General features: G+C 38.5%; 1 protein-coding gene across 8 annotated transcripts in view; it reads left to right on the top strand.

Annotated features, from left to right (window-relative positions):
• The window catches only part of SH3KBP1 (SH3 domain containing kinase binding protein 1), a 1,961,420-nt gene that overhangs the window by 1,463,081 nt on the left and 473,856 nt on the right, over nucleotides 1-24,483 (top strand). The window lies entirely within an intron of this gene.

Genomic DNA, 24,483 nt, shown 5'->3' on the forward strand with positions numbered 1-24,483 from the left:
CTCTTAGAAATCTTCCTAAATGATTATTAACACTTATAAACAGACTGTTTCTTGGACTGTCTTATTTTTTTAATTGGGTAAGTAGCATGCTTTTTGTCATACTAGCTTGTGACTGTTTGTCCTCTCCCCCCTCCCTTGAAAGAATGTGGGAGTTAAGCAGCAGAGTAGCTCTTGCAATTATGGAAAACTAATTAACTATAGGAAAGTTGACTTAAAATGCTGCATGTATAGAAAGAGAAATAAATCTGTGTATCTTAGGGTGCTTTGAATTTTTGTTTCATTTTGAGGCAGAGAGCAAGCAGTTAGTGGTAAGGCATACTCTTGTTTATTTATTTATTTATTTATTTATTTATTTAGAACTACTTGTTTGCCAGTTAACTTTTGGGCTTCATACATTAATAAAGTCCAGTGTCTGCAAGAAAGTGAAAGCTGCCACATTTTTTTATTGGTAGTTCAGTCAGTATAATATTGAAAAGAGAAAGTTGAAAGGTACTTGAAGACCTTTATATCATAACCTAAAGTTAAAGAGATTAACAATAAAAATTTCACAGTTTACTAAGTCTCTAAGAAATCAGTCTTGCAGTTTATCTAGCCAGCATGAAAGAAAAGCAATTAATTATTGTACAGAAGTATCTAAAAATAATTTCAGATGACAAGAAACGTAGCTGCTTGGTCCAAAAAAGTCATCCTTACACAGTGCCATTTGGAGACTAGAGTAATATAGGGTTAAGTTATTAATACAAGACATGATAGTTAGGGTAGTATCATAAATAAGGGAAGGGGTAGCCTCCAACACACCACAGGAAAATCTAGCAGCATTGAAATATAAGTGGTAACTTGTGTTTGGTGCTGTGAAATGCATGCTGATATACTTTGGGAGAAGAAACACTTGGAGTATGTACATAGTGGAGGAATAAAAGAAGGACCTGTAAGTCATTTTTAAGTTTGAACAACACAAGACAGTGTCAGAGAGAAGAGGTGCTGACCAAATGCTGGGTATCATGCCTGGGTTATGGACTCCATGTTACTGGTTTCCATGTTTCTCTTGTACAGATCATTGGTGAGGTCAGATTTGGGGTATTGCAACTAGTTTTGGGAGCTATAACCTAAACTATAAAATATTTTGCACAGAGTACATAGAGAAGTGTTATGAAGGTGATATAGAAAATGGTGGATCTGGGATATAGAAAAAGCTCTTGGTGTTGGATATTTACATGCTGGAGAATAAATGGGGTGAGGAAACATGATACAAGTACATCGGACTGTAAGAAGGCAGGCAGATGAGACTGAATTGAAGAGGGGCAGTTAATGGGATAAGGAGGAACTGTAGGTAGTTATAAGGATGTAATATTTGGAACTAAAACGAGACGTACTTTATCAAGTGGGTGTTACAGTCCTGGTACAGCTTGCTATAATCAGATGGATTTTACAGACTTACTGGTCAACTTTTCTTTGTATTTGTTTTATGTTTTTTATATTTTTCTCCTAAAATAAACATTTTTATCTAAGCAAGATCACATTACTAATTATCTGGCTACTTGCTTACTTGCTAAATTCTGAACTGTAAAATGTAAAGTTTACTGCTGCTCATTCCATAAGGGCGTTACTTCACACTCTTATTATTCTCTCACTATCAGTCCTGTTTTGTGTGTTTTTAAAGAAATGATTACGACAAACAACAGCAAAGCCCTTTGCTATAGGAAAAAAATCATTCATTATTCCACTGCACAGTAGCAGAATCAATAAAGATCTTTAGTACTATAGGCCAATTGCCATTTTATCTCCAGATTAAAAATATTAGAAAAATGTATTCATATGCAACTTCTCAACTATCTAGTAGATAACCAGTTTCTGTCTTCATCACAACACGGCTTCTGTCCTCGTCACAACACATGGGGTATATGTTTAGTCACTGAATTAATATTACATCGAATGGCTGAACATCGAACATTACACATCAAATTACACTTTTACTGAACAGGCAAATCTTCGAAAAGAAATACATCAAATGGTAACGTAGCTATAACAGAACCCGCCCTTTCCCTAATTTAGTGTGACCTCGGAGTCTGAATGTATGGTTAGGAATTATGCTGTTTGTTCTGTTTTTTTTTTTTTTTGTTAACCTTTATTTAGGTTTACTTAAAAAATTATTATTGTTTTTGAATTTGGCAGTTTCACTTTCTGGTTTACTTCTGATATCTTGGTAATGCTCTTTGAAGTACTTTGTATTTTTTTTATCTAGTTTTCTTACTTGTTGAAAATTTGATTTTTTAGAGAATATATACTTTCTTCTTTTTCTGATTTAGTTTGTTCATTTTATATCTCCATCAAATTATTCATTATGTCGTAGAATACCTTAACACAGCTGTTTTCAACTAAAGCCATGGTGGGGCTTCATTTAGACAGCCATGTGGCTGCTTTGTGTTTCCACTGCCACATTGGAGGTGGGAGCATTTTTGAATGCAGTGGTTCATAATGCTTTCCTCATGTGGGTGCCCACTGCCACACCTACTATGAAGGCTGCCATCCATATGCAGCTTAATGAGGCTAACACTTGCCCCTGGCTACATATTTACTTTCCAGACACTCCTGCATTGGGCATAGCATAATGATTAAGGTCTTTACCACACAGGCACAAGGTACAGGGTTTGATTCTTGCTTTGTAGTGTTAGTAGCACAACAGGTAGCATACTTACCTTTGGTACAGAAGGCTGTTAGTTATACTCCCGTATTTGTTAATTTCTCCAAGTCTTTTGAGTTTCTAATACCATGATGGGAATGGACCCCATTCCTAAGTCAAAGTATGATTAAAGTTCATAAAATTAGTATTGTTTCAGTCTTTGATGTTAACCAGAAGCAGCACCTGCAATGTGCCCAGTAATGACTCCTTTGACAATTCATACGGAGTTACATGTATCGGTAACATATCTAAGTATGATTCTAAATAATTTTTTATAAGATCCGTTGTTCTTACTACTATTGGAACTGTTTGGGTTTCCTTCTTCCACATTGCCCTTGTTTCTGCCTGCAAATCTTGGTATTTTATGAATTTGTGTCTGTAAGTAAGGCACTATAGTCAGCGTGTATAGCAATTTCAATGATCAGTGCTACTTTTGTCTTCTTTTCATGGACTACTATATCTGGTTTTCTCGCATCTATCTTTTGAACTGTTGGTAGTGGGTGATCCCATGTGATATAAACTTCATAATTTTCTATGATGCTTTGTGGCTCATGCGTCCAGTGTTTTTCAGCTACTTCAGTATTATTTAAGATCATGCCTTTTGAACTTGGTCGACTTCTTCGAAATAGTCACCAAGGCCATTGATGAGGGAAAGGCAGTCCATACAGCCTACCTTGACCTTGCAAAGGCTTTCGACACAATACCCCACTCGGGTATTAGGCTCGGTCCTTGGCCCCCTATTGTTTGGCATCTACTTCTCAGAAGTACAGGCCAACATGGGAGGACTTTGGCTGACAAAGTTTGCAGATGACTGCAAACTGGGCGCCATAGTGGAAAGTGCATCGGACACTGATATCCTTCAGAAGGGACTCACGGAAACAGATAGCTGGTGCCAGAGCCATGGCCTGAAGTTAAACGCCAAAAAATGTATAGTCATACCCTTCGGGAAAAACAAGGTAACCCCAAGCTACCATATAGGTGGCAATCCACTAAGCACAGAAGAGGTTATCAGGGACCTGGGGACCCAGGTTGACAGTGGCCTTTCTTTTGACACTCACATTGCTAAAGTGGTTAGAAAGACCTTCTACATTGCCCACCTGATCATGAAGGGATTCACATCCAGATCTAGTGAGGTCATTGTTCCCCTGTACTCTTCACTTATCAGACCAATGATCGAGTACAATGCCCCATTCGGGATGTATCTCACCCGACATCTGCAGCAATTGGAGAGACCCCAAAAGTTCCTCACCAAAAGGATAAAGGGACTCCAAAATCTGTCATATGCTGCCAGATTGAAGAAACTCCAGCTCTATTCAGTCGCATACCGTCTGCTCAGAGGTGACATGTGCCTGACATACAAGGCCATGTCCAACCCGGAATTAATGGACATGCTCCACCTCAAAAAATCCAAATCCACCAAAACCACTAGAGCAAGCGACTTAAACCTTAGCACGGATATAAATAGGACGTGCTGGAGGGATAGATTTATCACTCAGAGACTCCCTATGCTGTGGAATAAAATCCCGGTCCATGTGAGGCAGAGCACCTCGCTGACTCTGTTCAAGAGAAATCTAGACCTGTGGATGGGAGATCGTAGGTTTACCTCGGGAATCATCTCTGGGTCACTGCTGGACAGAGGCACAACAAACTAATGGGCACAGTATTTTTTCATATAAGGGGTGGCGTAAGCCACAATAATTTGGGCTAGGCTTATAAATGCCTTAGGGCAGATAGCCTAGTATAGACCTATGAACCTATGAACCTATGAACCTATAATCTTTGCACAATCCCCAGTGCAACAGTCTCAGCCACATTATTATGCCTTTCAGTATACAGTCCTTCTGCTATTAGTATATCACAACCAGCAACAAGATGTGCCACTGTTTCCAGTTTTGTTTTACAAAACCTACATCTGTCTGTTTCTCCCACATATTCAATGGACTTTACATGTAAACCAACGTGTACCTAGCCCACTATCTTGGGCTGCAAATATTAACCTTTGATCTTTTGGTTTGAATTCGCCTCTCCTTAACCATTCCTGTGTTCTGTCCTGATCTACATGAGGTTCTTCTGGGAGTTTTCTATACTTGCAACTATATTTATGCGTTTTCCACATTTCTTGCCTTCTCATCTGATCCTTCACCGTATATTCTTTCTTTTGTTTTTTTTTTTGGCACATTCAGTTTCTACCAGAGTTTTCCCTACTTCTGGTTTGATTTCCATTCCTGCTTGATGCTAATATGCTTCTGTTAAATGAAGTGGGGAAGTCATCTTAGACTTATTCTCCTCATGTTTTAAAACTTTCACTACATTTGGGTTTTGTGAGGTCAGCAAATATGTATGCAGTCCCATAATTCCAGATCTATACATGTAATCAGTTTTGAGGAGGCCCATACCTGCTTCAGAACAGAGAATATATAGTCTTGGTAAGCACTGATTTTTAAAAATGATTTGATGAGCATGAAGCATCCTTCTTGTTTTCCTGTCCAGCCTATCCAACACCTTTTGGGGCCAGTCAATCACTCCAAAACTGTAAATGAAGACAGGAAGAGCAAATTGGTTTATTGCTTGGACTTTGTTCATAGATGTCAACACTGTTTTCAGTATTACTATAATTAAGGTGTTTACCACACAGGTGCAAGGTACAAGGTTTGATTCTGACTTTGTAATGTTAGTAGCACAACAGGAAGCATACTTGCCTTTGGTGCAGAAGGCTGTGGGTTATACTCCCATAGCATGTAGATGGACTGCTAATACCGAAATGCATTTTAAGGTGAGGGGGAATGTAGGGCAATTGTTTATATCAGGACACTCCATCATACTTTGCTGCATGTGTGGGCAGAGCCGACTTGTTTGACATCCTGATGGAGTTGTCAGTTAAGTGTTTGGGGTAGATAGTCGAGTACTTACATGTGAACCTGTGTATGTACTATGCAGCCAGTTTTGTTCTGTCCTCTCCCTGAAAGATTGGCATGCTAATCCTGTCCTGACTGAACTCTCAGGTGTAACCCAGTTATAAGTTCCTAGTGCATTGTTAATGTCAGTATAATTAATATTTGAGAAAGCCTAGTGAGAATGTAGATTTGTTAGGGGCTGCAATTATCTTTAATGTAAGGCTAAGTATAGCAGTGACTTGATCTGACTGCAAAACTAATAATATCTTGAGAAAAAACAAAAAGATTCCTTGTTAGTGACTATGATGTCAAAAACATTACTGCTTCTTGTTGGATCACTTACTCTCTTTCCCAAGTTATTTTTATTGCTGAAGTCTGGTAACATTTGGACTTTTTTATTCAAATACTAGTTTGAACAATGACAGTCCTGTAGTCCTGGGTTTGATTCCTTCAGCCTTTGGTTGCCTACTGTGTGACACTAAGTTATTTAAACAGGCTGAGCTCCTAGACTGTCTGAAAAATGTACATTTGGACCAGTGCTCTACTCTGGTTAACAAATACAAATAAATAGTTAACTAACTAAAAAAAATAAATAAAAATCAATATTTAGATAAAGCGAAGTGTTGCTTTATGAGCCAATGTTATGCTTTATTTCTTTTGCTCTTTTTGTTTTGGAACTGCTCATCATCACTGAATGTTAAACAAAGGCTGCAGCACCATTTCATAAGCTTTATTGTTCATATTAAATGTATCAGTCACAAATTCTGTCAGTACTGGGATCAGTTCTGGCCTGGATTTGAGACCTTTTTGATAATAGAGATTCTTGTACCCTTTCTACAGGGTCTGCAGTATTGATAGGCACTGTACCTCAAACCTGTTGAATACTACAGGTGTCCTTGAACCAAGATTCTATAAATGTGTAAATCTGAATGTCCTTCTGGAGTAGAAATTCTTCAGGACTGACGATTTTGTTTTAATAATTCTAGTTTCCACTTCTGCTCTTTCACTACATTTTATTAGTTTGTTGCTAATTATCTCAGGCATACAAGAATTTGGATTTTGTATAAATAGACTAAATAAGGATGGCAAATGTCCACGTGAAGTCCTCTGGAGAAGAATTGTAGCCTATCAGCTGCAAAGGATATTGGGTACTCACTTATTGCCCTCAGGGAGCCATGACTGTCTTGTCTGTAGCAGTACAGTTTCAGCTACACACAGAATGCTAAAGGCTTTGTGCCCGACTTGTGTGGCCACTGTGGGTGATGGAAGCATTTTGCTTATTATATGGATGATTCCATTAGCATCTGTTATATCTGAAAGGGCTACTATTTTCATCTGCATTTCCCATAAGGTGAAGTGCCCAAGATTATTATCTCTGATGTGAGTAATAACTAGATCATCTCACTAACAGTTTGTTAATGTAGTTGTTATGTTCCATATTTTAGCATCAAGCAAGCAGGTTATAGTTAGCTTTTCTTACAAACACGTGGAAGGTGAATATGTGCTCTGTAGGTCACAGAATTACACATCCCAAAGATATTACCAGTGCTTGGAAGGTACGCCATTAACCTTATGAGTTTGCAGTCCCTCTAGGTATTGCTAATTTTATGAAAAGTATCTTGTAAGTCTCTCACATGCTGTCTTTCATTGTTTCAATATTTGCTTAAATTTGAGAGTTCTAGCTTATGTGCTGATGTGGTCACAGTAGTAGATCGTGGTACAGCAGAACAGTAAAGGTTTTGTGTGTTAAATCCATAGCTCCAAGCAATTGGCTGTAATAACTGCAACTGGTTATACCTGTCAGAGATAAAAGTTTTATATTAAATAGTAAAAGATCCACTTTGAGCATCATACTGTCCACAATACCCTCTCATTACTGAGGATTTGTCGTTTGGTTAAATTCCTGAGAAGGCTACTTTGTACTACATTGGCACTTTTCAGTGAAGTTAGGAATTCTAATGTAATTTAAAAAAATGACAAGTGTTATAGCAAAAGTGAAATGTTGTTAATATGTGTTAATATTATCCACTGCTCGGTAGCTTTCTTCTGCCTGAAATTGTTCTACTATTGTACAGATCCTCTGGTGTTGATTGCTTATTAGTAGTTACTGAATAGTGTTTTCAAACAAGCCGTATCTGCAGAGCTTGCCATTTCATACCTACAGTTTTTGTTATGCATGCAGTTTAATCACACCGTGCTGTGCTTGGAACATGGCTTTCTATTTGATGAGCTTGTGATAACATGTTTTATTTAGACTGTTCTTTGGATGTATGGGTTTCATATTTTATTGATTTTATAAACAGCAGATTTACTAAATATTTCTGCTTAATGTTAGCTGCAGACCACAGACTGTAACTCTTTCACACACTGTATTGTTCTGCAATCCTCTGTGAGAATACGTGGAAATATCTTGTATTACCCAGGTATTAAAAGACTTTGTTGCACAAACAAGTCAGATACTGTCAACAAAAGTTGGTGAGGACTTGTAGTCATTATGTAGCAAGACTAACAACTAGTTATTCGCACTCCATCCCCCTCATTAAATTTATGTAGAGCTCTACCTGGAAGATGACTCCTTTAATTAAACTGTTTTTCAGGAATCAGATTAGGATACATATCTTATCGTGTGATGGTTTGATGCCATTTTGTCATAAAAAAGTGGCTTGCAACCACTACAGGAGATACTATTAGTGGCTGATGGCCCTACACCCCTTTGAAAAATAAGAACGTGTAACAGGGCAGTAGAGACAACTGCAGTGTCTGCTCTAATGTCATAGTTCATGAAGCTTATCTTCAAGCTGTTTACATTTTCAGGAAGCCACTTGAAAGGTTACGAGGGGCATGGCTAAGGTTACACATTTGCTTACCGAGAAGTGCCCAAGAAATAATTACTGGAGGCCCAGTTGGTGGAAGTCAAACATAAGGTGCGAAAAAGAACCTTCCTCTAAAAAGGGTCCTGGAGAAGGTATAGGAAAGAGAGTCAACAGTGTAAAAGTATACTGCACAATTATATACATACCCAGAAAGAATCAATCACTATTGAAAGAGCATACTGAATTGTAGTCTCCACTGCAGCCTCAAAGAAAGGCCCATAACCTCCTCATATCCCCTTTGCAACCTATGGGCTAAAAGAGGAGGCTGAAAGATGAGGTGTTATCTAAACTGTAGAGATGTGAGAAGATATCTTAAGAGGCAAGAGTTTACTGTGAGGAGGACAAGAATGCAAAAGACCATATCAAGAGAAATCACACTTCCTAATGGATCACTTTCCACATACTGAAGTTTATTTGTTTATTTACTGACACTTGTTTACTGTATTAGTCTGACTTGGCCTAAAAAGACCCTTTTTCAGTGGAGGCCCAAGGAGGAAAGTTATAGCTGGACTGCAGTGTTTTTTTTCCCCATTTCTTCTTGGTTTGGCAAGCTATTGCATCAACTCAGTAGATGCTATCAGGTTTGATCACTCACTAGAAATAGTTGCATATTATTTCCCAAAAGCTATTCTGTTTTTACAAGTGAGGCAGTTTAGCTAGGACACGTTAATACATATTATCTTTTTGTTAAAAATGGAAACATGAAGCCTGTTTTTTTTTTTTTTAAATCAGAAGATGGTCTGGAACTCCACTTTTGTTTATTCTCAGAAAACAGACAGTCATTCTTGGATCTTGCACTTGAGTCAGTGAAGTTATATGTATTGTAGTAATTCTTCAGGGTATCATTTTCTGTTATCCAGGGATGCCTGAGTGTGGATTTTACCGTATGTGGGGTAGCTATTGAAATTGACCGAAACCGGTCTGTGACTGTGAAGACTTAATTAAAGTCTTACTTCTCCTCATTTTGTGTGCTGGCTGTTTTTTTGGCATTGGGTTTGTCTTTTTGAGCCGCTGCACTTGCCATCCGAGCGGAATATCAAGTTGTTGGGTGTAGCTATTGAAATGAAATGTTCTGGGACATCTCAGATTTGCAACAGGATAGCTGCATTTCTACTACAGAAGGACGGGGATGTCTTTCGACTTTCATGGAGCTGTAATACGTGCTTTGGTGCAAACCAGTATTCTTACACATCCTGTTTTGTTTTCTGTGGCCATTTACCTGTTCATGTTTTTACTGTACTTTTTGGTTTAACTGACAATGAGAGAATCCTTGAGTAATGATTTTTTACCAGGATAGTTACAGACCATCCAGGAAATGTTTTTTCTTCTCCCACTAGACACCAAATAGTGATGTTGCACATCTGTCTGGTAAAGGGAACTGAGTAACTACCTAATCCGAAAGGCTGGTCTTTGGTTGAAGGGCATCTGCAGATAAACACTCTGAAATGCTTGTTCTGTCTTATCTTATTCCTTGAGTAGTGATAATTTGGTCAGACAGCTAGTCATTTACTACTTCAAGAAGTAAGGAGGGACTACTGAGTCAGAAAAGGAAATGGAGTCATAAGAAATTCAGAGTGTGCTGCCTTATGCCCCCTCTGTGCCATTTTGTTTTACATTCCAGGTTGCATAATTGTCTACAAGCAGTGGTTGGTCATTTGGTCATTTCCTTTTTCCTCTGATAGAGGAGACCATGAGTCAGAGATACATTGCAGGTATTAAAACTGTGAGATGGAAATCAAAGAACTGTACCAAGTCACGAGTAGTAACAATATTCAAGTAGGATTGCATTAATTTTTGGTTATACTTCCTGGAGAGTGACTGGTTTATATTGAAAGCCAGTTTAGTCTTCTCAGATTCTACTCTTTGACTCCAGAAGAGGAGATGGTTTTGGTGAATTATTTATATGGCCATTGGAACAGTGTAACTTGACCTTGCTTCCTGCTAGCATCCTGGTCAAGTTCAGGAGTAATACCTTCATTTTAGCCCTGTTGTCCTCCTCTGGTTTTGATGGACTTGGTTCCATGCTGTTCAGCAGTTTGGTAAGATGGGTTCAAGTGCAGTATGCACTTCAGTGGGGTTTAAGCCTGCTGATTTTAGATCTTGCCTGATTGCCTAGACCATCATCTGCCTAATAATATGTCAGAAGTTTAGTTGCCTCCAGGAAACATGCAACTTTTTTATGGAGAAGTTCTCGATGTGTTCTCAGGTCTTGAAGGATTGAATCCTTTGTTTTTATCCAAGATTGCTTGTACTATTTTTTGCCACTCATTTGACTTGAAGTTGAGTTAATCCACAGAAAGGGCCTTGTTTCTATACTGTATGTGTTTCAGAATTTGTTGGACATTAGCTGTTGTTCCAAATTAAGCTGGAAAAGCAGTTTCTATGGGGACCTTTCACCACCATCATCATATTAGAGAACCAGATCTGTCAAAGAATTCTAGAATTTTAAATTTAGACCCTCCGTCTATCTCTCTCTCTCTTTCTGTACTTCTCCTACCTGTACATGTGTGCACGCACAGATACATAGGCTTACATTATGAGTTTTAGTCTTTTGCTGTTATTGAACTGCTTGTTTATTAAAAAATACATTTCTGATGACTTTAGACAAAATGATCAATGGCATTTAGCTGTTAATGTGTGAAGTGATAGGAAAATATCTTAGAGTCATTCTTAAGGCAGTACCGAAATGGCATCTTAACTAGACTGTACTGTTGGCAGTGTTTTTCTAAAAGTGCATAACAACAGGGCTATTTTTCCACACCATGTATTTGCAAGAGATCTCAAGTATTAAACCAAAAGGGGTAATTATTTTTATTGAATAGACTTGTTTCCTTAGTTCTGGGTAGGAGAATGCAAACTAATAACTTACGGACCCTGTCCATATAGGCGGCTATCCATGCTGTGCTTTCTCAACAGGAAACAAACAGCCTTCCAGCTTATCTATTAAGAGGTTATTGTGCAGTGATGTAAGCTGTAAATTGTGTTTCAGCAACATTTCCTTAGTAGAAATTTGTACTGTTTTCTTTTGAGTAAGCCCAGTTGCAGTTCTCATTTCTTAAGTACGTCATCTCATCTTGTTTTCCATTTGTAAGTATTTTTAAGTATTACATCAGAATCTACTCTGATACTATCATTTATTTGTAGCAATAGCACTCTCAGAACAAGTTAATAGAGATGTGTGACTACTTACTGTATAGGTGAGAGAGAGAGAGAGCGAGAGACTGAGAGCGAGAGAGAGAGAGAGAGAGAGAGAGAGAGATTGATTCATTTTCTTAGTCTTTCCCACATGTAGTCATAGGTTCATAGGTAGGTACTAGGCTATCTGCCCGAAGGCAGAGTGTGTTGGCTTTCGCCACCCCATTGATTAATTAACTGATCCTCTGTCAAGCAGAGCAAATGAAGTGATCCCAGGGGTGTATTTTCTGTTACTCATCCACTCATCAGGGTTTCTCTTGAAGAGTGTTAGTGAGGGGCTCTGCCTGATGTAATTTGGAATTTAGTTCCAAAGCATGGGGAGTCTCTGTGACAGGAATCTATCCCTCCAGCATGTTCTATTTATTGTTGTGGCGAGGCTTATCTCACTAAAGCGCGTGGCTTGCAGTGACTTGGATTTCTTTAGGTGGAGCATGTCCACCAATTCTGAGTTGGACATGGCTTTGTAAGTCAGGCAGAGATCACCTCTGAGTAAGCGATATGCCACTGAGTACAGCCGGGGTTTTTTCAGTCGGGCTGCATAGGACATATGTTTGAGACCAGTAATCCTCTTGGTGAGGTACTTTTGTGGTCTCTCCAGCTGTAGGAAGTGTCTTGTGAGGTAAATCCTAAATGGGGCATTGTACTCTATGATGGGTCTAATGAGTGACGAGTACAGGGGCACTATAACCTCTTTATTTCTAGATGAGAACCCTTTAGTAATTAGATGGGCCACATAGAAGGATTTCCTAACTACTTTGGCAATATTATTGTCAAAGGAGAGATTACTATCTACCTAGGTCCCCAGATCTCTTATTACCTCTTCTGTATTAAGGGGGCTGCCACCTATGTGGTAATTCGTGGGTGTTTTGTTTTTCCCAAACGGGATGATTATGCATTTTTTGGCATTTAGCTTGAGGCCATGACTTTGACACCAGGTGTCCATCTCAGTAAGGCCCTTTTGGAGGATGTCCATGTCAGCCGGAGAGTCAATTATGGCTCCCAGTTTGCAGTTATCGGCAAACATGGTTAGTCATAGTCCTCCTGTGTTTGCCTGTACTTCTGAGAATAATATGCCAAACAGGAGGGGTCCCAGGACCGAGCCTTGTGGGACACCACTTGTGACTGGTTTAGAGTTGGACCTGGAGCTTGCTATTCTTACCATGTAAGTTCTCTCTGTAAGTCAGTTGGCAACCCATCTCTTGACGTAGGGGTTTATATTCAGGCTGGTGAGTTTTTCTGTAATACCCGAGTGGGGAATTGTGTCAAACGCCATGGTGAGGTCAAGGTAGGCTGTGTGAACCACCTTTCCCTCGTCTATGGCCTTGGTGACTGTCTCAAAGAAGTTAACCAGGTTTAGTAGGCATGATCTGCCCTTAACAAAGCCAAACTGGGTCAGGTCAAGTGTTTGGAGGTTCCCAATGTCTTCGTTAATGAGTTCCATGATGATGCGCTCCATAGCCTTGCATACCAGGCTAGTCAGGCTTATGGGGCGATAGTTACCAGGGTCAGTTGTGGCCCCTCCTTTGTGGAGAAGAATAACTGTGGCTGTGCTCCATTTTGTGGGCATGTAGCCTGTGGAGAGGCTGAGGTTGAACAGCGTGTTTAGGTGGAGGGGTTGGTTTGTTCTGTAGTTCATGCAAGATGCAGCCTGGGACACCATCTTGTCCCATTGACACTGTGTTTTTGGCTTTTGAAAGGACTGTTTTCACCTGTGCATCTGTGATTTATGGGACGCTACACTTTTCTGGTATTGTTGTGGGCCCTTTTGGAGGTGGGGGGGGTGAAGTTTGCACTGAATCTATCTGCCAGGATGTTGGCAATATCAGTAGGTTCAGTATCTTTTGTGCTATTTTGCATTAGTTCAGTGCATATCTGCGAGTTGCCACTTAGATTCTTAACATAGCTAAAGAAGGCTTTGTGGGTATCTTTTGAATCCTTGGCTATTTTTCTTTCAAAGTTAGCCTTGGATGATTTCATGAGGGACCTCAGTTTCTTACTGATACTGATCAGGGATGTCTTTCCTTCTTGGGATTTGCGTTTTTTCTGAACTAGTTTCCTCCTTCTATTGTATAGCCTGTTTATTGCAAGGGTCCACCAAACTGGTTTCCTTCTCTTAGAGAAGAGAGTCTTGGTTTTGCTAGGGATGACACGATCCATGCACGCTTGTAGGTGCTCATACAGTGCATTTGTAAAGGTTTCTGGATCTTGGGCAGCATTATCCTTTAGCGTGGGGGCTGTGAAACTTACTGTGGTTTCCTTAGTTGGGGGTGGTGGTGGGGTGTGGACATCCAGAGTGATTAGTTTATGGTCTGATCTAACCAGTGATGGGTTGACCTCTGGTGTGGAACACCTGTCGCCCATGTTGGTGATGACCATGTCCATTATGTTTTCACCTCTGATAGGGGAGTTTACCAGCTTATCCAGGGCATTTCAGTTGATGAATTCCAGGAAGCGCTGGGCCTGGGAATTTGTACTCGAGTAGTTTTCCCAGTGAATGGTAGGATAATTAAAATCACCCAATATCAGGGTGTTTGGTAGGACATTCATGTTTTCCAGTGTCTCCAGAAAGGTAGAGTGGTGGTTCTGGGTCATGGAGGGTGATCTGTAGCAGGCCACAATTTGCATTGCAGATTTGCCCAATGTTAGTTGCACATGGATGATCTCAGAGGTATCATGCTGCGCCACTAACCTGGAGGTGTAGGTATCCTTGATGAATATTGGATACACCCCCTCCTTTTGTGTTTCGGTCCGTGTTCTATGGCCGAAAAGTGTGGTATGAGTTGTAGCCCGGTAGTGCTGGGGTGCTCTCTGGAGCCTTGAACCAGGTTTCAGTTACTGCACAGATGTCGACATTCTCGATACTGAGTAGTGCTTCGAGCGCATGCATTTTGAGATTTAAACTCCTGGCATTGAGTAGCATAACCCTCAGTTTTTTGTTAATTGTCCTGTTTACGGAGGTGGGTTTGACTTTTGAGCCTTGCCTAAAAAAGGTACTATGGGGGCAGAAAAAGCCTTGGCCAGTATTCGAAAGCCTAGGGGTGACAGGTGCAAGCCGTCTCTTGCGAAGCAACGCGGCTTGTCGAGCATGTCATACCAGGCTGACAGACATTGGATCCCCTTTGAATGACACCATAAGCTTAGCCAATTGTTGAAATTGATCATTTTTTCTTTATACTGAGGTATCATTCTTGGTGAGGGCAAGATGCTACTCAGGGTCAGGGTCATACCAACCTGGGCTACATCATCAGAGAGCTCTTCCATGTCTCTTTTCACATAGTCCAGGGAGGTACGTCTCAGGTTATTCACACCAACATGAACAATGACAGAGTCATATTTGTACTTGTTCTGGAGTGACCTGAGTGCTTGTGTTATGTGGCGGATTCTGGCTCCCGACAGGCAGCTAACAGTAACCTTCTGCTTATCCAGCCTAGTGAGTGGGACGTCAGTGTGCCTAACTATGGAGTCAGCTATTACTAGTGTGTTAGGTATGTTATTTCGCATTAAGGGCTGTGATTGTGCGGCACACTGATTTTGTGTTTTATGTGTTGTCTGGTTTGTGATGGAAGTGCAAGTTGTTTGGGTGTCTGCTTTGGAGCTTTCTGATGCTTTTGCAGGTTTTTATTTAGAGCCTCCGAGTATGATTTTGTGTATTTATGTGTATTTTTTGCCAGTGCTGTTTTAGTAGGTCTGTGTGCTGCTGGAGTTGTGGTGCAAGTTTTAACCTTCCCCTCTTGACTGTCTGTTCCAGTCTTGGGTGGAGACAGCTTAGCTTTCAGTTTGGCTGTATAATTGCATCTCTCGCATATGTTAGTGTTTTATGGTAGGAGGAGAGGGTTGTCTGTGTACATGAGCCAGTTGTAACATTGCCTCAGGATACCCAGATTCACCAGCTGGACTGGAGAGTCCACCTGAAGTTGCCCTTTGGTCATGCCTGAATAGTAGGGTGAGCTGCTTAGTCACTTGGTTGGTGAGGGGTGAATAAAGAGCTTTGCCCTGCTGGGCAATCAGTGTCAGGGTATATTAATGCTTACTACTAGGTCTGAGCAAGTGCTGGGCTGTAAGATGCTTTTTGAGTGCTTAGGTTGAGAGTTAGACTAGTTTCAAGGGAAAAACTGAAGAGGAGACTTAGTGGAGCCGGGAATAATTTAACTGTAGCTAACCGGCACTGTCTGGTGCACAAAACCGTGTAAACACGGTTTTTATGGTAGGGAAATGAAAGAGATAGAAATAGGCCCAAAATGGCCAATAAACTACTAACTTCTGGGCTGGAACCACTCCTCCAGGGACAGATAGGTTGCTCAAAGCTCCCCTCTCTCACAGGTCAACAGAGAAACTTCCTTCTATCCAAGTAAGGTATGGGCAACTCAGAAACTAGTATCACAGCCCTGAATTCGGCACTAGCCTCAAAACTGGGCTATACTAGCTTAGAAAGGTGGGAAACAAGGAATATTTTGGTTTTTTTTTTTGTTTTTTTGAAAAGATAAGGCAAAAACAGTAAAAAAAATACACTTAAAACAGTTTTAAACGACTACAAATGATCAGAAAAGGCTATCGCACTTTAGTGTATAGCCTACAACAGTTAAACAAATTATTTAAACAAAAAACAACTTTTTTAAAGTGCAGGCAGTCAAATAAGTAAAATATGTGAAAAAAAACAAGCTTTTAAATCACAATAAATGCTGAAAAATCTGCCTTTAGGCGGAAAACAGTTAAGTACAGCAATAAAGTACATAAAACTGATACTTAATCACTCCAAAGTCTCTCTCCTAAGCTAGAAGGCTTGTATCAGTTTAAGGCTTTCTAGTGCTGCCCAGTAGGTTAGGTCAAACAGCCAATAGCTACAATTTCTGGGCCAGGGACCACACCTCTTGTGGTAGATAGGCTACCTGATGCTTACCACTCCCACTGATAAGCTAGAAGGCTTCCCTCCAACACGGAAAGGCTTAGGGGGCTCAGAAGCTTACAAAGAGTCAAGTCCTGGATACAGCAAATCTGTACCTGGACTAGACTAGTAACAGGAAAGGCAGGAAATAAGCGCAAACACAGGCTTTTAAATCAGAAGGTTAAAGAGATGGAAAAGCTTCCCAAAGAGCCAATAAATTATAATTTCTGGGTCAGAAACCACTCCTCATGTGGTAGATAGGTTACCTCTTTGTATAGATGTAGGCTGAAAGCAGATGATCAAAACATAAAATGAGCTCTGTGATTGCAGCCTACCCTGTGAGATTACAGACTCTTGGAATAGGAGCATAACTTTTCCCCAGTGCATATGACCTCTTAGAATATTTAAGAGACATTTATTTAGGGTGCACATCTCCCCATTTGCAGTGGTGGTGAGAGTTGTCTCTCTGAAAATAAAAGCACAGTTTTGTGGTGTGTTTTTATGCTACATTTTTCTTTTCATTTCTTTTCTTTTTCCTGCAGAAGGATTTAGATTGTCTGCTTATTTTTTACCTCTTTAGAAATCAAAGTTCTTATTGTCAGATTTCTAAATGGAAGATTAGATGCATATATCATAAATCACTATTTCAGTAAATCTTTGAGAATTGTTGCTGCAGTCGGTAGCACATACTCTTAGGATTCCTTCCTTCAGTAAGTGGTATGTTAGCATATATTTTCTTCAGCTTTCATATCCAATTTTTGTATCCCTCCCGAACTGTAATAGCCACCAATATCATGTTGTACATTGATGGCCTTACAACACCGTTTTTCTCTCTTTCTACTCAGTTCATGCATGCATACATGCATACATACATACATACATATAAAAGCAGCAATGTAGTGCAGCAGTTAGGGTTGCTTTATCACACCTGGTTCCATGGTCTGCTTTCTGGCTGGTGCATCCTCTGCACAGAGTCTGCAATTCCAGGTCCAGATTGTGTTCTTGCAAACTTTTGCATTGTGCTCCTGTTGCTTCCCACATCTTAGAGACATGTCATTAAGTGACTTTGTGATCCTCTAAATTACCTATAGGTGCAATTGTGATGTGTAAACAAGTGTACTCATACTGTAATGGACTGGCATCCTGTCCAGAATGGGTTCTCTGCCATGTGTTTACAGCTTTTCAAGATAAACTCCAATAGAATAAAGTGGACATCAAAAATATGTCTATCTACTGTATATATAAAATGTATGTATGTATGTGTGTGTGTGTGTGTGTGTGTGTGTGTGTGTGTGTGTGTGTGTGTGTGTGTGTGTGTGTGTGTATATATATATATATATATATATATATATATATATATATGTACGTATGTATGCACACACACACTCTGCATGAAGGACCCAGGCAAGCTACAATCTTCACCGTGCAATACCTTAAACCTCTTGTAGTAGATACCTACAGAATGTATGCCAATGACCTTTTAAGAACATACCAGTGTTTCAGCTACATGGATGCTGAATGCCCATGACTTTTTACTTTTTTTAAAGTCTTTATGGTGCATTCAGTTCAATAAAGCCAAATCTAGTAGCAGTAGACATGCTGTGTTTCTTTATTTGAGCTCATCAGTACAACATAAGTGGATTGTTTGGCAATACATTGGAAACACACAGCTTAAAAATAAGCTTCATGTCCATAAACATTAGGGTGACTGCAAAATATCCCACATAACATTCAAACCTAAGGGTAAAAAGGCCACAGAGACAAATCAGTTAGTAAAAACTACAAGAAAGATCCAGTCACCTTAAGGTTAATGGGCATGAGGTTTCTTTTTAAAGGAGCAAATATAAGAGTTTTGAAAAGCTGACACGTGCATTTAATACGATTGCATGAAACACAGTTAAAATTAGGAGCAAAAGCTCACCTGCTCTTCTTCTCTAAGTGCGATGGGATAATTCACATACACTGGATTTGGTCACTGTTCAGTGTCTCATCTAAAAGACAACATAACATGAGTGTAGCCATTAGGACATATTACAGTGTCACTTTCTGGAAATGAATTCCCAGCTTCATGACATGGGCGTAGTTTTCTGATGTGAAGAGTACTGTAATAATGAGCAGGGGGTTCTGCTGTTACTAATGGAAACAATATGAGAGCTAGAGCAGAGAGCAGATATTTCCTAATGTGAGTAAGGGAGACAGTGAAAAAGCAGGGTTACTGGTGAGGGAAAGACATGAACAATATTGTTGTCATTTATGGCAAATAGGTTGTCTGTGATTCATAATATTTTGGCAGTGAATGGGATAAAAAGGTTTAAACAAGAATAGGAATGTAGGAGGTATGACAAAACTGAGTGTTAGATTGTAGGTGAGACTGATGAGCCCATATTGTTTAAATGTGGGTTGGGAAGGGTAGATTGGGAGAAGGCTGAAAAAGGTCTTGAGTTGAAGGGCTTGCTGAAAATTAGATGCTACAGTAAGATAACTGTGTGAGAGATGACAGAAGAAGGTATTTTGTGGCCAATTTTAGGGGTAATAAAATATATTGCATGGGTTATAGGTGTGCTGAAGTGTATAGGATTATTCTAAGAATGGAAGATGATTTTGTGAGAATGGTACTGGAGTTTGTACAGAAGGACTGTCTGACAGAGAAGAGTGTCAGATTAAAAATATAGGGAAAATGAGCAAAGGTTGTGATTTTGGGATGGTATAGTGGTCATGATCTGGGATTTCTTCTTTTGGGAGTTGAGAAAATTTGGTGAAATTCCCCATTAGCCCCAATCCTACTTAATTACCTACCCATCCCAACATCCAACCATACTAAACTGTGTAGCTGTACCAGTGCCCTAACTCTAACCTTAAAACTCCCACCTGGTCCTTAACCCTAGCTTGAATCCTTGCTCCCTAATACTAGATACAAGACTTCACTGCACTTCTGTAAACATAAAGTCCCTGATTGCTCCATAAACCATAAATGCTACTCTGTCTCCCAAACCTAACATCACCAGCCACTCCTTAATCTTAAAACTTAAATTCCCTGATCACTCCCTAAACTAAAAACTGCACCCCTCTTCCATAAATCTTCAGTCCCTGATCTATCCTTAAACATTTAACTTCTCTGCCAGTCATACCATTGTTCATCATTGAAGTAACCTGGTCATAGAATTCCAATAAGTTATCAATGTAGAGCTTCCCTTTGAAAAAGCATGTTGAATAATATCATATAAATTATTTTTTTTATTCCATTGTTTATAAACTCCATCAAACATCTTTCAAAGCAGTCCCCTAAGTCAGACGTTAAACCTGCTAGGTGATAATTATTAATATTAAATTTCCTACCTTTTTTGTATGACAGAATAGATTTAGGTACTTTTCAAGCCAAAGGAACTGACCCATTATGAAGTAAAGAGTTTGATGCACCAGTTTTCCTTAATCGTTTTTAAAAGGACAAAATAAATTTTTTTCAGGACCTACAGAAATCTTTACTACTAATTTTTTTAATATATTATCAACATTGCTTGCAGTAGACAGTTATTAGAATCAACGGTTAACTTTTTGCATTCATTCTAAAAGAATGCTCAGATGTTTAAAGCTCTTCCAGTAAACAACTTGTTTATTTGATTAAGCGCATTCATGTCAAATATTGCCAGATTTCATCAGAATAGTAAAATACGTACAACCAAGCTTAAATATCCTAAACTACATAATGTATAAACCATTCAATTTGTAATTAAGATATTTCTTTGTTAATACTTTTTAATGTTAAAACACACAAATATTTTAAAATATGCATAAAAAAAATCACACATCAAAGTTTCACAAGGCACTATGTCTGGAAATAAAGTCATATAAACCCGATGGTTTTTCAGCCTTCAATCTCTTTTGCCAAACTAATTCATAATATTTCTATTAATTCCCTCTAAGGTCCACTTCTCAGGTTCTCAAATACTTTCTGCAACACCCAAAAGACAAAACCATGATGCATGTTGTTTTGCACATGTGTAAACAAAGCATTATTTATGTTTCACTTTTGTATATCATATAGCTGCTCTTGTATGTATTCACAGAGAGTTCTCTCCATGTTCTTTACATAAAAATCTGGACATTTATTACATAAAGGTATGTAAATAAAACCTCTTGTAGCATAGTTAAATAACTCTTGGGACACATTTTACCAAAGTTCAGAATATCAGTATGTTTTTTCTAAAATATAGGGACATTGTTTACACATGTGGCATCTAAAAGTACCCTTATTACTTTTAGTATTTTTAACCTACTATCATTCTTTTCTAACAATTGATTAAAATTTATTCCCCTCCTGTTTATGAAATATGTGGACCTAAGTATTGCATTCTTCATATAATTAATAGGGACAGATTTAAATAATTTGTAACTGCATTAATTAATATCATAGATTATTTATTATATCTATCCAAAATATTTGGCATAATCAAATGGTTTAAGAACAGGGAGAGAAGACATAGTTACTCTTTCCTTGTCAATAACTTTCTGTTGATTTTTTTAATAGAATCCCCCAAAGTCAATAACTCAAACATCTTGTTAGAATTGATAACAGCCGAGCCAACTTTGCTGTTAACAAGGACTTCATCAAACCTAAGGTCATTTGTGACTGAGAGGTTATTATTGCCGCCTAAAGCTCTTCTTTTCCTTTTCCTATCCCTGCTGTTTTCAAAGTGTAACCATGAATTCAGTCACCTTAAACACTTTTTAGATTTGGGTAACTTTATATTGATAACCCCATTTTTTACTCCAGTGCGATCAACGTTCTTTGCATCATTTACTAAGATTGAACAATGCAATCTCTGTGAAAAACTAGTATAACAACTATCTAGCTTATTTGAATTAGCATTCTCTAATTTTTGAGTAATATTACTCAATTTTATCATATCTTTAATTTTTCTTTGTTTTTTTTTTTTGAGTCTGTTTAAATGTTTTGCCACTTTTTCCATTTTTTACCTCAACTAAATTTCCCATACTTACTTCCCTGTTATTTTCTTTATTCAAATCTTGGTTACTTTCCTCAGTTTTTGAAGAATTTCAGAACTGTACTTGATTTACTAAATATTTATCGACATTAAATTCTTCATTAACAAGTTCTGTAGGTGTTACTTCTGAAGAATCTGCAAATCTTCCTGAATTCCATGATTACTAATTTAACAAGACTGTGATTTGTGAACTGAAGAATTAATGTCTTCAAACCAATTGTTCAAAAATATCAATTGTCATTAAAGATTTCCAGTTACAACATTTACAGTTATTAATTGACTCAAAAGTTTTAACTTTAAATATTACCAGTATAGGTCTTCATGTCTTTTACAATAAAATGCTTCTCATCTAAATACAAACTACTTTTTAAGTAAACCTTACACACAGTACATTCCTTCAAAAAATTGTATTTAAATACGTTTTTCAGTGTATATGTTTTTAATGCATCCATACTGCATTTAGTTTAACAAAACCAAATTAAAAAAACTCTAAGGAAACCCTTATTATTGATAGCCTGAGGACAGATTATTCAGCCAAACAGGCCAGAATAAACACATTAAACCAGATAACTTAAAATACAAACATAATTCAAGTATCTAAAAAGTTATTGAGTAACAAACAGGCGTAACACCTAAACCAAGTAATAAGTAAGTAAAAGTTTTAGCAAATTAAAAACAGTCAAATATAAACTCAAAAAGGTTGTTAAATACAATGTATTTTGCAGTGATGCAAAATAAAACTATAGTACGTAGCATAATTCAAATCAACGAAGGTGCCACAGATAAATCATTACATTTAAAATATTTGATAATTTTCCAAATTATTTCCAGTGTGTGATATTCCACATTCACACACTGTCACAACCATACTATCATGCAAAGATGCACAAAGCATGTCTTTGTGTCTTCTTGTCAATGCAAAATGTTCACCTGCTCATTTGTATCTGCTTGAGATAGACATCCTTTTAACAAATAGGAGAGTGCTTTGCTTAGCCAAAAGTGCAATTCCCAACCAGGAAATCAAAAATAAAATAATAGGGGTTCATTTCATCTTTAAAAAGACGAGGGAGAGCCCAAACAAAATTAAAAAGAGGAAATGCTGGCTTTGTATCCTTAAAAGGAAGGAAGGTTAAGCACAACGTAAAATCACACCAACACGTTTTTTCTCTTGACACTTGAATTCTACATGCTAAAACTAATGTCCACTTGAGATGGGCATTCTTTTAACAGAAAGAGGACTGCTGTGATTGGCTGAAAAGCAGTTCCCAATCAGGAAATCAAAAGCAAACCTAAATCCTTCTCTTGATCACTGCCTTAAAATTAAGTTACATTTCCTCCCCTCCCACTCGCTTCCCACAGCTGCAGCATTTACCATGCTGAAACTCAAATATGTGTTCTGGCTGCATCGCCTTGCCTTGAGTGTAAGTGTCAGCCCATATGAGCTACAAGACACCTGAGGCCCTGACTACGTGATGGTGGGCTTCAAGCTGCTGGGATTTGGATAGTTATAGTTGACTAGTAGACTCATAAAGTATATCTATCTATCTATCTATATATATATATATATATATATATATATATATATATATATATATATATAGTTCCCCTTCAGAAGGTCGAACGGCTGAAATCTTGAAATGCATATGGCTGAAGCCATATGCTCGAATTTAAGAAGCTCGACCTTCTGAAAGGAAAAGAAAAAAAAAGCAAGAAAGCACAAAACAGTGTTTCTGCAGGGGGGCAAGCCCCCCTGCACCACCCACATCCTCCACTACTTATTTATTCTGATTCCGAGATCGCACTGCAGTACAGAAAGGGAAATCTCCCATTTTGCGCTGTATGCCAATCCCCATTCAGAAGGTCGAGCTTCTGAAATTTCAAGCATATGGTCTCGACCATATGCATTTCGAGATTTCAGCTGTTCAACCTTCTGAAGGTGAACCATATATATATATATATATATATATATATATATATATATATATATATATATATATATATATATATGTATGTGTGTGTGTGTGTGTGTGTGCGCGCGTGCGCGCACATATGAACATCCTAGCATTCATTGATGAAAGTACCCATTGCAATACACCTCAGCATTAAAACACATTGATACAGTAAACCATGGACTACCAACTAAACATACCTGGGGGAGGAGCAGGTCTTCTCTTGGTGCAGACTACGGATTATAGTCCAAAAATGCATGCATTATGAAATGCATATTGGGTATTGAGCAGAAAAAGTGGGTAGAGCTTAACAAAAAAATACAGATGTCAGAGTAGCAGTGATGCAGATGCCCTAATCTCCTTTCAGGCTGCTTCCTTGTCCCTTAGATATACAGGTTTCCTTGCTTGTGGGACCCTAGTCTGTAAGAGGTAAGCTGGACAAGAGCCAGGAGTGTTAGACCAGAAGATCAAAGAAAAGCATGCAGGACATAGCAAATGTTAGTCAGTTGTGGTGGGAACCAAAACAAACGTAGTGCATGAAATCTTTACTTTGAGGGTGCAACTGTGTCTTCTACAGTAGTGGTAATTAATGCAGGGTCATAGGTACTTAGTAAGCTATTGACCTGTGAAGGTCTTAAGAAACCTAGCCTTATATACCCAAGGCAATTTTAGCCCTTATATTTTGGTTCAAATAACTCAGAGGTTGGCAGAACAAACATACTTTAGACTTTTTCACAAAAAAAATTCTTAAATCACTTAACAAATTCAGTGACTGTCAGAAAGCTGTTAATTTATGATGTCTGGGACCAGTTCCAACAGAAGTACAGGAATTTCATCACTGCCAACAGCTGAGAAATGGAAGTATGCAGTGTGTCGTTCTGTAGATTTTAGTGGCTGTTTCTGTGTGATAACTTCTTTACATGTACATACATTACAAAGCATGTATAATTATAGCACTTCACCCATCCATCATAACTACCTGATGACTGTATGAACAATTCAGTTTT

Source organism: Protopterus annectens, chromosome 5.part0 (assembly GCF_019279795.1).
Source record: "Protopterus annectens isolate FY-2018-M chromosome 5.part0, PAN1.0, whole genome shotgun sequence".
Classification (NCBI taxonomy): Eukaryota; Metazoa; Chordata; order Ceratodontiformes; family Protopteridae; genus Protopterus; species Protopterus annectens.